The sequence below is a fragment of the Rhodnius prolixus genome, unplaced genomic scaffold (assembly GCF_049639745.1).
Source record: "Rhodnius prolixus isolate KJV_2025 unplaced genomic scaffold, Rpr scaffold_2, whole genome shotgun sequence".
Classification (NCBI taxonomy): Eukaryota; Metazoa; Arthropoda; class Insecta; order Hemiptera; family Reduviidae; genus Rhodnius; species Rhodnius prolixus.
In genome coordinates, this window is record NW_027411592.1 from 34921562 (window position 1) to 34935165 (window position 13604).

Consider the following 13604-nt stretch of genomic DNA (forward strand, 5'->3'; position numbering starts at 1 on the left):
AATAAAAAAAAATGGTGGAAAACTCAGACTGAAAAAAGATCGGAAACCAAGAGAACTCCACAAATCGACCAGTTCGTTTTTCAAATTGACTGAACCAGTTAAATTTTCTGAGTAAATCACTTTGATCACTCATTTTAGAACCTTGTGGTCTAAGTGGAAATTGCCTGAAAAAGTTATTGAGTTTTCTGTGATAATATTGAATGCACATCTAGTTCCTAATTTACTACTAACTATTATAGAGCTAACATTACTATGGAAGGGATTAATTGAGTGGTTAGAGCACTTGGCTACCATGCAGTGATCCTGGTAGCCAGCTTTCTTAGCCCTTAGATTTTTCTCTTTTTAGGAGCTTCTTACAGCTCACTGGCCGGTAATGGATAGGGTGGTTTTGAACGAGCAGAAAACACTGTCCGGAGGCTGATACAGCTAAAAAACAAGACTCCGGAAGACAAAGACCTCTTGATAAAGCGCCTTTAATTGAAAAAAAACTTATTACAAATCTACATTGCTTTATATTTTGGACTGAGGGGTCTTTAGATCTCTTCAAAAGAGTGCCATTTCAGTGTAATTTCTACAAAATATAAAAGTTTTTAGAGATAAATAAAAAAGAAGTTCATTTGTTATGTTTTTTATTCCGAATTCGTGGATAATCGTCTTCGTTTTGCGTTCTTTGTTATTTTTCTCAAAATCTAACAGGTTTCTTTACATTTCAGTTCACCCAATATTCATTGTCGCCTTTTTTAGTAAAATTCTATTTGAAAATTGATTTTAAGCGGATATGCCAGTGTCATCTAAAAATACTAATTTCCTTCAGTTTAGTTTCATAGGTAATTTTGAAGAAAAAGAAACTTAAGAAGATTGGAAATGTTTTAAAAGGCACAGTTGAACATTTTCATATCAGATTCCGCTTTCAGATAGTGGCAAAGAGAAACAATCCAGAGCAATTCTTATCCCTAAGTGATGTTGGACGATGCTCGGGAACAGTTTTCAATCAATTTGTGCAGATCTGTGTAAAGGCTAGAATCTATACAATAGAAGTATAAACACCTGTGAAGTTTAACCTCCACCTCACCCCCAGAATATCTTAGATGATAGGTACGGTGTGCAACTGACAAGGCGGCCATTATGCGGTAGATTTTATGTATTGGCCAGCTCAGTATTGAATGTGCAAACAGCGAACATTCCTTAGGCAACTTTCCTTTTAAGAATATACACTAACTCTGATATAAATTCTATCACATCGATGTTACTTCTTTTTTTTTAGTAATTCCTTGAAGTATTTATTACTAACTAAACATGCTTATATTTAAAAATAATTGTAAATTTTATAAATTTGACTGCCCATTAATAAAAATTTTTTTTTAAACAAATTGCAAATTGCTTTACAAATTGCTCTATAGGAAACACGTGTTTTATGTTTGTTTAATGTTTAAGTTAACTGCAACATAAAGGCTTTTGAGCAATAAAAGCTTTAATGAGCTGAAAAATGTTACACAGAGCACTTCCGTAAAGCTTATAGAATTATTACTTATACAGATATTTTGACAATAATTTATACTCCGTTTAGCACCATTTGCTTCCCCTCTAAGGTAAGAGAACATAATCCATATTAATGGATAGACCTCCTCGGATTCTGAATCATTTTTTAGTTGGTTACTTGCAAATGGATTATGGGCTAATAAGCGGTTGATGATTAGTAACAATCGTTATGGGCAAAAGGAGGTAATTCCAAGCTCTTATCTTAGGATAGATAAATGCTGTTGGCGATTCTTATAAATATACGAATAAATAAGTGGATGAATTTCTATTCCACTTTCAATCAGCGATAGCTGACCAAAGAAGTGTTCCTCAGGACAACGATATGGTAAACAGAAACTGTTGTCTCTCGGCAGGCATCTGAAGGTGTGCTTAAAACGCATCGCACGCCAATAGTCGCACATCTTCTAACCAGAAGATTGTATTTAGTTTGCCAAATTTATTTTCGCTTCGCTGCTTTTTGCGGCTAAGTTTCAAATTATCAATCATCTGTTTACTGAGTAACAGGATTAGACCCATGCACATGGCAAAAATGTAAGCTGATTATTTCTTTCTGTTGGAAAATTATGGGTTTTACGTTTCGCAATTGGGTAGTTACACGGTTTTCGTGATTAGAAAGAATTTTCAAAAACCTGTTCTTAGAGTGCATCTAAGACCTAAGTAGAAAACTATGTGCATTTCATATTTCTCTGTCTTATGATTTCAGAGATTTCTTGATGCAAGAGTGAATAGCTTTTATTTACCATCACTTTAAAAAAAACTAGATGACCATGGACATAAGCGGAAGCCTGTAAGGGATCTGCTACAGTTTCAGAGGCAATTACTGCCGGGAAGCCCTATATAACTGTTAAATCATACTATGGGGTGCGCCATTTTCCGATAATTTTGGGGACAAAAGTACCAAACTTAAAACGTGCCCATAAGAAGCTAATTTGGGCGATTTTTATCTCAGTTAGTATTAGTGGCACTAATATGCAGTGCTTACCGCCAAGTAGTGACAAAGCAGGTCGCTTGAAGAGATTTAGAGTCTCTCGACATCTCCAGACGGCACTTTTGGACTAGCTGGGGATTCCTGCTTCATACTGGACGTACAATCAAATGCTGGTGAGATTATTCCTGATTTTACGAAATTCATTGTAACTTTCTAATCTGACAGTACCGAAATTGAGTTGCTGAAGCTCTACGTCACTTTGTTGTCGAATAAACTTGTCTAGCTTATGAGATTAAATCTAGTGTACAATACCCAGCAAAATACTCGACTACTTCTCTTGGCTCTGTAACGACGACTTTATCTTAAAGGAGGTCTGACCTCAAAGAGATTTAACGACAGTCAGTCGCCCAGGTTTTTCTGGGTAATAAGTTGAAGTTCGGAGAAGGCTAAGCTCTTCCAACTTCCAATCTTCTACTTAACAAACTTAAAAACTTATTGACAATTATGGTAGTGCTCATTACAACAGCCTTTTGCACAGTAATGTTGAAGCTTTAGTGGCAGTTCAAAGATACCAAATGGGGTAAGATTATTATGATTATTTTTCTTTTCTCTGAGCAATGCAAAGTGTAAGAAAGCAATCAGGGAAGGGATTAGCTATGAGGTTAGCATACTGGACTCCCACGCGGAGGTCCCGGGTTCGAATCCAGCAGCTGACCCTTAGATTTTCTCTTCCTAGGAGCTTCTTACAGCTCACTGTCCGGTGATGGACAGTGTTTTCTGTAACGAGAGAACACTGTCCGGAGGCCGGCAGTGCACTGGAAAAAGCTCCGGGCGCTAATGACCTCAGCTGTTGATGCGCCAAAAAAAAAAGAAAAAAAAAAAGAAAGCAATCACGAGGCTACAAACAATATGAGGGCCAAGATGGTCGGTCTTTCCTTAAACTGGCGGAATTTCGCTGATGTTCACCTATGGAATCTACTCACTTCAATAGTAAAAATGTTGTTTCTTTCGAAAGCAAATCTTTCCTCAGAGGTTACGATCTAATTAGCAAGGAGACTGTAGCCGAAATGACCACAGGCTAATCCACATATCGCGAAGCTGCAATGTCCAGACCCTGGAAGTAGCTCTTCTGTTGTGGGAGGTATTATTATCATTAATATTAACTAAACAGTAACTTTTTCATTAAATTACTTACTACCTGCCTTCATTTTCTGAACGGGACTTAGGAATTCCGTTAAGGATATATGTTCTGCACTAATCTGTCCTGCGTAGTGAGCATGGTGAGCGATAATGAGTAAGTACTCAGAGAAGATGCTATTCACTTCAGCAGCAATCACTGCCAGTAATGTACCATTGGCCTAGATGCATCTCATACGAGTTCGCGAAAGAGAAAAAAAAAATACAAGCTGCAATGTTTATCCGTTCGCAGCAATTAGAAGCGCTATCATTATCCAAACACTTTTTTGCCACGGAGTAGTGTAGCTGTGGTGAAAATTTACACAACAAACACAAGTAACCCTTGACATTTAGTAAAACACTTTAATTTTTTAAAGTTAGCCGTAAAACCTGACCTATTTCTTACTTTATATATTTTTTATTTACGTCCAACGTAATCCAGTTCTTAGAGACAGAGTGAAAGAAAAAAAGTAATTTATGTGAAATAATTAATAAGAAAAATAAATAAATCAGCTATATAGGACAGTTTGTTTTCTTTCTAACTTCGTAAATACCTGAATTCCTTTCATACTACGCTGACCTTTAACGCAAATTTCTTCAGCGTAACACAAATATATTTCACTTTCCAGAAAAACATTTTGAATTTAAATCTTGTATACGCATAAAATTCTAATAGAACAACTTTCAAGAATAACTTGCCGTAATGATTTATGTAAAATGACCTTTATATTATGTACAATATTGTGAAAATGTTTTTAAAAGTAATGTTATGGTAAAATTGTTAATCAGTAATGACAGTTTTAATCAGTAATTTATGATGTAATCAAATGGTGTCCAAATTGTTCTAAGACAGTTTAATTTCTTTTTTTCCGTTTCGATTCATCCAAACACGCACTGTAAAATTAGATCGAAATAACGCAAGGCTATTATTAAGTTATCATAATTTAACAGCTTAAAGAATAATTCAACTTTAAATTAAACTAAGTTTAGCTGACATTAGAGGCCTTTCTTTTAATTTTTGTTCCGAATTCTCACCTCCAAATTCCTACCGTTCTATCCATAACTTAACTCGTTTAAGGATCTAAACTTGCCAGAATCGAATCTAAAAGATGACCAGATTCGGATCTTTTTTTTCAGATTCTTTCAACAAGAAGTTGTAGAAGATGGAATCTTAATGCATACTTCTCTCATAATAGAATTGTAAAGCTGTACTAAATTTGTGTAGAATCAGCATTGGATTCTTCATTATCTTTTTCTAAGATATCCTTTCTTTTTCCTAATATATAGAGTCATTGTGTTGTGGATACTGTCCAGTAGTTGTCCTGTGTTCGATAGGAGGTTTGCATAAGTTGTGTTTGTACGATCGGATGTGTTATTTGTATCTGTCTTGGATTTTTCTCCCGCTCTAATCAATTTAGGTACTATCATAGTCTAGAAAAACTACTTAGTAAATACCTCTGTTGTCAGAAGTGTTGTAAGTTTCGATCTATACACTGTTTCCTAGTTTGTTGTCGGTCCTAAGCGTGGTTTTTAGGCCTAGTTTCTTGGAAAGGTGTGTGTGTTTCGTTTCTGACGTAAGTAAAACGTGGCTCATATGTTGGGTGGGTTATTGTTTTGACCTTAGTTTTGGCAATGGGTGTTTGGTACGGAATGACTTTCAAGTGTGTATCAGAGATGTAGTTAATTTGGTCGTTTTTGATGTCTAAGATAAGGTCAGTCGTTGTTTAAGTTATTCGTATTAATACGTTAAGAAGAAGCCTTACGCGCGTTGGGCGAACTCTTCTCTTAAGGATGCGCAGGATTGAGGCCTCTAATATGCAAATCTACATACAATATTGAATCAAATAACACTTTCTTAAAATATGGTTTACAAATCGGTAATTGGAAACTATTACTTCCCTTTATTAGGTGTAAGCGCAGGACAGCACTTGAATGTTACTTAGGGGAGCCAAAACCCCATCATATTGCAAAATTTTATCTAAATAGGGATATGATTTACTGAGTAATAGATGTGTAAAGGAGGAGGGCATATATAAATGGGGCTAACTATTCTTCAGTTGCATGAACAGCTTTGAGACTCCTATTGTGCCGATCTACATGGAATTCCAAATCGAATGACACCTCATTCATTAATATCGCCAAAAAGTAAACAAGATGAGGAAGAAAGAACAATTAATTTTTAAAAGGCCGTTTTTGCTCATTTTCGGCAACTTTTTTACTCGAAATCTATTTGATCTACTTTTTTGCCAGAAATTATTCTTGTAATCGAGGATTAGCCCTATATTTTAAAGAAAATTTGGGAATTTTGTCTTTTATAGAAAGAGAGAAGGAAATTGTTTTAAGTTGGGTGTTTTTCAGCGTTACGCTTTTTCGTGCCGTTTTTGAGGATCAACCTTTATACAACTATCCTACAGAACAGTTATAATATTCAAATAAAATGAAACAAAAACAAATTAGAACTGAAACAATTGTTTTTTATTTTCAAACACAATAGTTAATTGATCTAGTATTGTACAATGCTTAACTTCACATAATGAGCGAGTCGTTTCATGATATTATAAGGAGTGCCAAACGTTTGGCATAACATCGCCATAATTTTATACAATTATTTCCGCACAATGATATTCTGAAGCGACTGAACCAATTATTGCGTTGTCACATTTTGTCAGTACATAAACAGACATGGCAGAAGACACACCAATCTTACAATGTGAAAAAATATTATAATTGTCAATAGCATAAACCCTGTAGATGATCTAGTCCTAGTTCAAAAAATTGGCAAAAGTTAAAAATAATGACGGAATTTGTCACTATTCTTTCTTCTTTTTAATTAATACTGAATCAGTCTCCATAAAAGAAGAAGAGTACTCTAAAATATATCACTATATTTAATAGATTATTTACATTTTTATTTTCTCGAAAAGGGCTCTAAAGATATATTTTAAACTTGAAAATTTATTGTTCTCGCGAAGGAAACTTTTTTACTTTAAACAGTTTCCCAGCAAAATTCTGTTTACTTCACTTCCTCATGAGAAAAGTAAGCTTTCCTTTAAGGGTAATGTAAGAGATTGTATCATACTTATTATAAAGACGTGTTCAGTTTGTTCAAATCTAGCCTGTCCTGGAGAACACCAAGAGTTCAGTTCGTGCAGCTCTCCGAGATTGGATCTGGAGGGAGCACGAGAAGAACTGGGTGATTTGTTCTGGGGTTAAACACAGCAATACCTTGGCTGTGTTAGCAAAGAGCCAAAGAGACCCTGTGTTTGGGTAGAAATCAGATTACTCTGATTACAGGCCTATTCACGGGGCAATGTAGGTTCAGGAAGCATCTGCACAAGATGGGGCTCGGAACCGTTGTACAGATTGTGTCATGAAGAGGTGGAAACGGCCTCTCACCTGTTTTTCGATTGTGTCGCAATCGAGCGGTTGCGCTATGAAACCTTTGGTACCTTGAGGAACAAATGAGATAGTAGCGCAAAAAGAACTAGTAAGGGAAAGTCCTCAACCTCTTTAATAAGGGAGGTTTCAGCTGCTAGATCCAAAAAAAAAGCGGCTGGCTCAATAAGCCTCTTGTGACTGCGGTACCGTGTGGCGTAGGTCCCGTCCTGCTTCTAATTCTAATTCTCTTGTTCAAATCTAATCTGGCAGTAATTTTCTTTAAAATTGTACGCTTGTGGTGGCCATGATAGTTTAGCGTTTTTATTTGAAACTCTTAAACAGTCTTCCATTCAGGGTTTGAAAGAAAACAAAAATTGAAAGGTAGGCTTTTCTCTAATGTTCTAATTCTGTATAAATTACAGCTTCGTTTTATGTTATTATGTAATTGAGTAATGATTGAGAAGGAATGATTGAAGGAATGATTTTTAATTTTTAAATGAAGTTAAAGAAAATTCTAGAACTAAAAATTCCACTTCAGTAGATTTTTTCTTTTCTCTCAGGTTTTTGAACATGCTTCCTTCTTTGTACGGTGATTTCTCTGTTTTGAACCATTAAACACATGTAATCTTAGAGATTATGGTTGCTCCAAAAGTTTAATTTCGATGACATGTCCATTTTATAATATAAATCGAGTTACTCATAACTTAGTATGTTCCAAACTTTGGATTTTGAATGAAAATGTAAGTTTAACGAGTATTGAAGTAAGCAAAATTTAATCAAGTATAGATACTACATTTTTGTTTTTGTTTTGTAACAATATGCATTCTTTAAAGAAATAACAATTTGCAATAAATTAGAGAAAGAATAGTTTTAATAAAGAAAAAACAACTCTATTTGGAATGAAATAAATACCATTTTACAGAGAAGCCCCAATACAACTTGGAGTTTGAGGAGGCTTGGTGTAACAAACAGAACCTCAGGAGGAGAGGCAGGCGAGTCATAAAGGAAGTTAACAACGTATTGTTGTGGAACAGTTGAGTCACCTCTAGACTCCATCTAGCATCTACATCATTTCGAAATGATCTGCAACAAGCTGAACCTTGAGCATATACGTATAAGAAGTAAGAGATACCCAGTACGTGTCGCTATTTTCTGCACACTTGCTGCCTTAGATTTATTCAGCACACGCTGCACGTTTTCTTTTACATCTGCCTCTTTTTTTTGGGCCTGAATGCGTAGGTTAGGGGCTCAGCATTTGGTTACATATTGATTGAAGGGTACGGGGCCAGTTGATTAATACGTTTTGCAATTCTTTCCATTGTTATCTTTTTCACACAGTAATTACTATATCTGTTGCTTACAAGGTAAAGTAACTATTTTTTGAGACTAGGTATCTGTTAGATTAATGAGCACAGCAATTAATTTTGTTTTGTTATCATTGTTTCGGTAGTTACAAGCTACCTACTAGGGTTATTATTATTCATGATTTAAGGCGCGTCAACATCTAAGGTTATTGGCGCCCGGAGCTTTTTTTAGTGCGGCCTCCGGACAGTGTTCTCTCGTTACAGACAACACTGTCCATCACCGGACAGTGAGCTATAAGAAGCTCCTAGGAAGAGAAAATCTAAGGGTCAGCAGCTGGATTCGAACCCGGGACCTCCGCGTGGGAGTCCAGTATGCTAACCTCATAGCTAATCCCTTCCCTGATTACTATTATTATTATTATTATTATTATTATTATTATTATTATTATTATTGGGACCTTAGCCACCAGAGCTCTTACCTCAACCCTAGGAAGAAAATAAAGAGTTACACCTCAAAGTTAACTATTCCTGATCATTAACCTGAACTGTCCCTTTGCTCGTTGCCAAATATCGTATAATATTCAATGCCTAAATAGTAGAATATCATGGTCAGATGGCATTGCTATCCCATCCTATGGAGTTCAGGTGATCCAGATATAGTACAGCATATCCAGTCATCACTGGCACCAAATCATTTCCTTCCCAGATCCAATACGCACCTTGTTACATCTCATTTAATTCCTCTAAGTCTACCGAGCTCAGATCACTTTCTTCAGCCTCTGTACTTGATTATACTGTCATTATATCGCTTCCAGATTGCCAAATCAGTTTCGAGTTCACAGATGAATATACTACACCTTTCCAATACTATTTAATTAGCTCTTTTATTACACTCAATCCTCAAGAATCTCTGAGGATTCTGATAAGTTAATTCACCATCTTACGTGAGCAAGATCGTCGAAACGTCTTCTGGTCTATTACCAGCTTAGAGTCCCATATCTTTGGAAATTGAGAGATATTATAGAGTCTCTTATCTGCATGTTTATCTATTCATATCATCAACAGCTACAAAGCCAAAGTAGTTGAAGTTGTAAAAAAGATAAATCATTCATAAGATACTGTCAGTATCATACTGTACAGTTAGTTACAAGTGATTGCAACATTCAATTAGTATTTTTATCTGTTTTTGTTCAAATGCTATCTTCTTATTTGATTCAATCATTTTGTACCTATATCAACCTGTTACCAGTGGCTGAATCGCTTTCACAGAGTCTCTGGAACCAATTCCCTTTGTAAATAATTCTCAAAAAACCCTTTATAGCTTCTACTACCTCTATGTCTTGAAGTGATGCTAATATCGCTAAAGTTGACTTAGTCCTCATAGATCCTTGATGACCAATAATTCGGACACCGTACTGCCAACATATTTCTTCCAACAAGAGCACCTTGGCTAAGGACACTACATCAGCATAGAGTACTCTTGTCATGACCTCCTCTCATCTCTTAACCTTCCCAGATAATTTGGAAATTCCTAACCCCTTCTAATTTTCTAAAGTCTGGTAAATACAAACGTATCCGGATTATTGTTTAATCTGTGTTTCCGGCATGAACTCTCAAAGCTTTGTGTGCTTACCAGCAATGGGTAATATCCATCTCTGTGAGAGCATGTAGATTGAAACCCGGTCGACCTATCGCTTTAAGATCTGTTTAACTTTTCAATAAAAATCCCTAGATTTGAGCACTAAAAGAATGATCTTTATTAATTGCTATCCTTAGGACACTCAATCTATTAATTCTACACATTAGTTCTACGCCAGCGATTGGGTAGAATTTATATGCTTCAGTTAAATAAAATGATCGCCACAAAAAATAGGCTTATTTAATATAAGTTTATTAAGAGGTGTCTTTCTAACAAAGAGGAAGTAAGGAACGCCCAACTTTGGACCCCAAGAGATGCCACTGATGTATAACCATTTGTATAAAATTTGTCTTGAATGTATTCGTAGGATAATGCATGTGAATCAATATATCACTTAGAAAAAAGTAATTATTTACCTACCAAAGGCGGAAATATGTTACTCAAATGACTTTGCAAAAAGAACAGAAGAAGAAAGTAAATTACCTCGTAGAAGATTACTGGGGTAGAAATAGTAACGGATAGTTGAAGCTAGAGGCTATGGCTGGTGCTTTAATGAAAACAGATGAGACCAGTAACCAACAGCGAGAGGTTAATGATGCTGCAGGTACTGCTATATTGCCGAATTCTTTATGAAACCTCGCCATCTATTCGCGTTAAATAATTATTGTCAGTTAGTCCTATGGAAAGGTTAATCACATATCTAACTGAAAAGCTCGTAGTTTATCTTCCTTCATAATTTTACTTCTTTATTTATTTTCTTTCTATCTTTTTTTAAGAAATAACAGTTTAGGTAGTTGTAATTCCAGGCGATATTCTTGCTTGAATATTTCATTCATGATTTCCTACAGACATGTTGTAAATTCTTTTCTTAACACATTTATTATTTCCACCCATTATTTCTTGATTACCAAGCAGCGACTGAATAAGGAGTTTGAAAAGAGTTTTGTCTCTGTCTCACACTCACGTATAATTAATTTGCGATAATTAACGGTAAGCAGTAAGCTTTCGAATCGTGTTTTTGAGTAAATCGTACCTTATATTATATTATAGGCAGATTAATTCAGTCATTATCAGTTGGTCTTCGCAGACAAGGCGCCTTGCTGTTGAATGTAGGGTACATTTGCAAATAAACAATTAGCAATAAAACAAATATTTTACACATTAATTTTTAATTCGAGAGGGGCCCACTCACATGCCGTTCGCTGCATTTATTTATTTAAAAAAACAAAACAAAATTTTGTCAACAACTTTTTCCTTAAAAACCGCTCTTAGCTTTGTAAAAAACATTATGAGGCCTTAAAAATTTGCTGCGAGTACGCATCCGGGTCTTCTGTGGAAGCTTAATGGCATCCTTTCTTCAACTTACTATCTCATCCTAAAAACCATGCCTTGCTAATAGCTACTTTATGGTTGTACAAGGTACTTCGTTTACTCCCATATATCCTATTCTTGCCGGTAGTATTCTTGCACCTCTCCTCTATACAATTTACACTGCTGACCTTACACTGCATCCAAATACTGCTACCTTTACCTTCGCTGACGATACGGCCATTTTATCGTCTGATCCCGTCATGGCCACTCGCCATCTTCAATCCCATCTTAATATCTTAGAACCCTGGCTGGTAAGTGAAGAATTAAGGTTAATCATCAGAAATTCTAACACATAGTTTTTATACTAAACCGAAAAATCGTCCCTTCCTTATATTTCAACCATATCGCTCTTCCATACCGTTACAAAAGTACGTTACCTTGGACTTCACCTCGACAAACGACTAACCTGGAATCCTCATACTCGACTAAAACGAACTGAGTTAAACAACAGATATAAACGATTAAAAAAATTACTAGACAAACGTTCGAAACTGACATTACGCAACAAAATACAGCTACGTAGCTGTACTACTGTACGGACATATGGAATAGAACTATACGGGACAGCCAAACTAGAACCTTTATCGCATCCAGTCTAAAATCCTGCATACCCTAGTCAACGTTCCTTCTAAGTCTCTCACCTCACTATCCACAATGACCTTGAAATTCCCTTGGTCTCTGTCCTTGCCAAATTCCGTTACCTAAAATTCCATTCCCAACTATCCTCTGATCCATGAATCTTTTAGTACAAGCCCTCTCAACCTCCACTCACCCAACTAATCCTCCACGACGGCTGAAGCGTCGGTGGCCTCGCGACCATCTGCGAATGTAGCGTCGGCTATCTGGTGTGACAGTCGCGAATCTCCTACTATTATGGCATATTACCACTGCTATCACTGGATGGCCACCGTTCATTTCAGTCTCGCCAGTGTGTGCTTGTTGGCCTAACCTATCAGCACACTCCATTATCGACCATCTGTTTTACTCGTTGCATTGATTTCTGTGCAATTGCAAAAATCTAAATAAAACTTTTCTTGACTCCAAAAGTTTGATTTATTTTTAATTATTCCCGCACCGTTTCTCAGAAGTATACTTAACCAAATTTTTAGGAAAAATGTTACTATTTGTGTTTTGTAATTCACTGCATAAAAGCATCAATAAAATCGTAGAAACCATTGCTAGAAAATCTTAAAACTCTATTCAGTTAAGTGGCATTTTCGGTCAGACAATTTTCTCCATGTTTATAAATTCAGTTTATGAATTTATGCTAACAGATTTCAAGCCAGTACAATAAATAGTCATTATGGCATTTAGAGGAAACACTGATCACTCTCCTAGGAAAAAATAACAATTACAGATCTACGTAGGTACAATTAGCACTCGAAGTTCAAAGAACAAAATCTAATTGTGGTATCCATTGTTGGCAGATTAAGCTAAATAACAAATTTGAACGTTCTGCGATTTTTTTTTTGGTTTTTGAGTTACGAACAGAACGTTTTGTAAAAACCACTTCAGACTCCGAGGACCTCAAAACGATACTTCAAAATTTAAAAAAAAAAGTTTTAAAAAATCTACATTATTACTTAATAATTATTATAATCTACATAATTCTCTTAATACTGGAAAGTATATAATTATTAATCCCCAGGCATTTTTTAAAGCGATTATTCATTCGAAAAAATGTTGGAACTAAACTTTAAAGATTTAAGTACATTTGAATTTGGTCTTGAATTTGAAGGTAATTTTCTTTTTAGCACCCAGAGGGCGTAATTTGTTTAATTACATCCTATCGGAGCACCGGCTCTAGTGCAATGCTATATTTAACTAACGACTAGTACAGCTTCTTTATGCTTGTTTTTATTATTTAACTTAAAAATAAACTTTTTTTTTAATAACCAAAGTATAAAATTAATAAAAATGTCAATAAATTCAAAACAAGCAAATTAAATGCGAGCAAAAGTTCTTTAAACTTATATAAAATATATTCCAAGTCCTTTTTTAAAGCCAAAGCACATTTACCGCTAAGATTTAGACATTTCGATCTTTGATAAGAATTTTAGATAATAATCGATTTCCAACTGAATATGGCGTTGAACAAACTGAACTGATTCAATGTTTTGTTCTCTTTCCCTCACTACCTTTTTGTATTTAATTTAGTCGTCAACATATTTATATTAATAGCAGTATAATTTGACCATAATAGGAAACTGAGCCTGATATATTTAGTGTAGGATCGCTTGTAAATAAATTAACAGGAAACAAACCAGAT

At 35.3% G+C, this 13604-nt stretch overlaps 1 protein-coding gene across 1 annotated transcript in view; it reads left to right on the plus strand.

Moving 5' to 3' along the window:
- The window catches only part of LanB2 (laminin subunit gamma-1), a 329357-nt gene that overhangs the window by 181485 nt on the left and 134268 nt on the right, over positions 1 to 13604 (plus strand). The gene's annotated exons all lie outside the window — the stretch shown is intronic.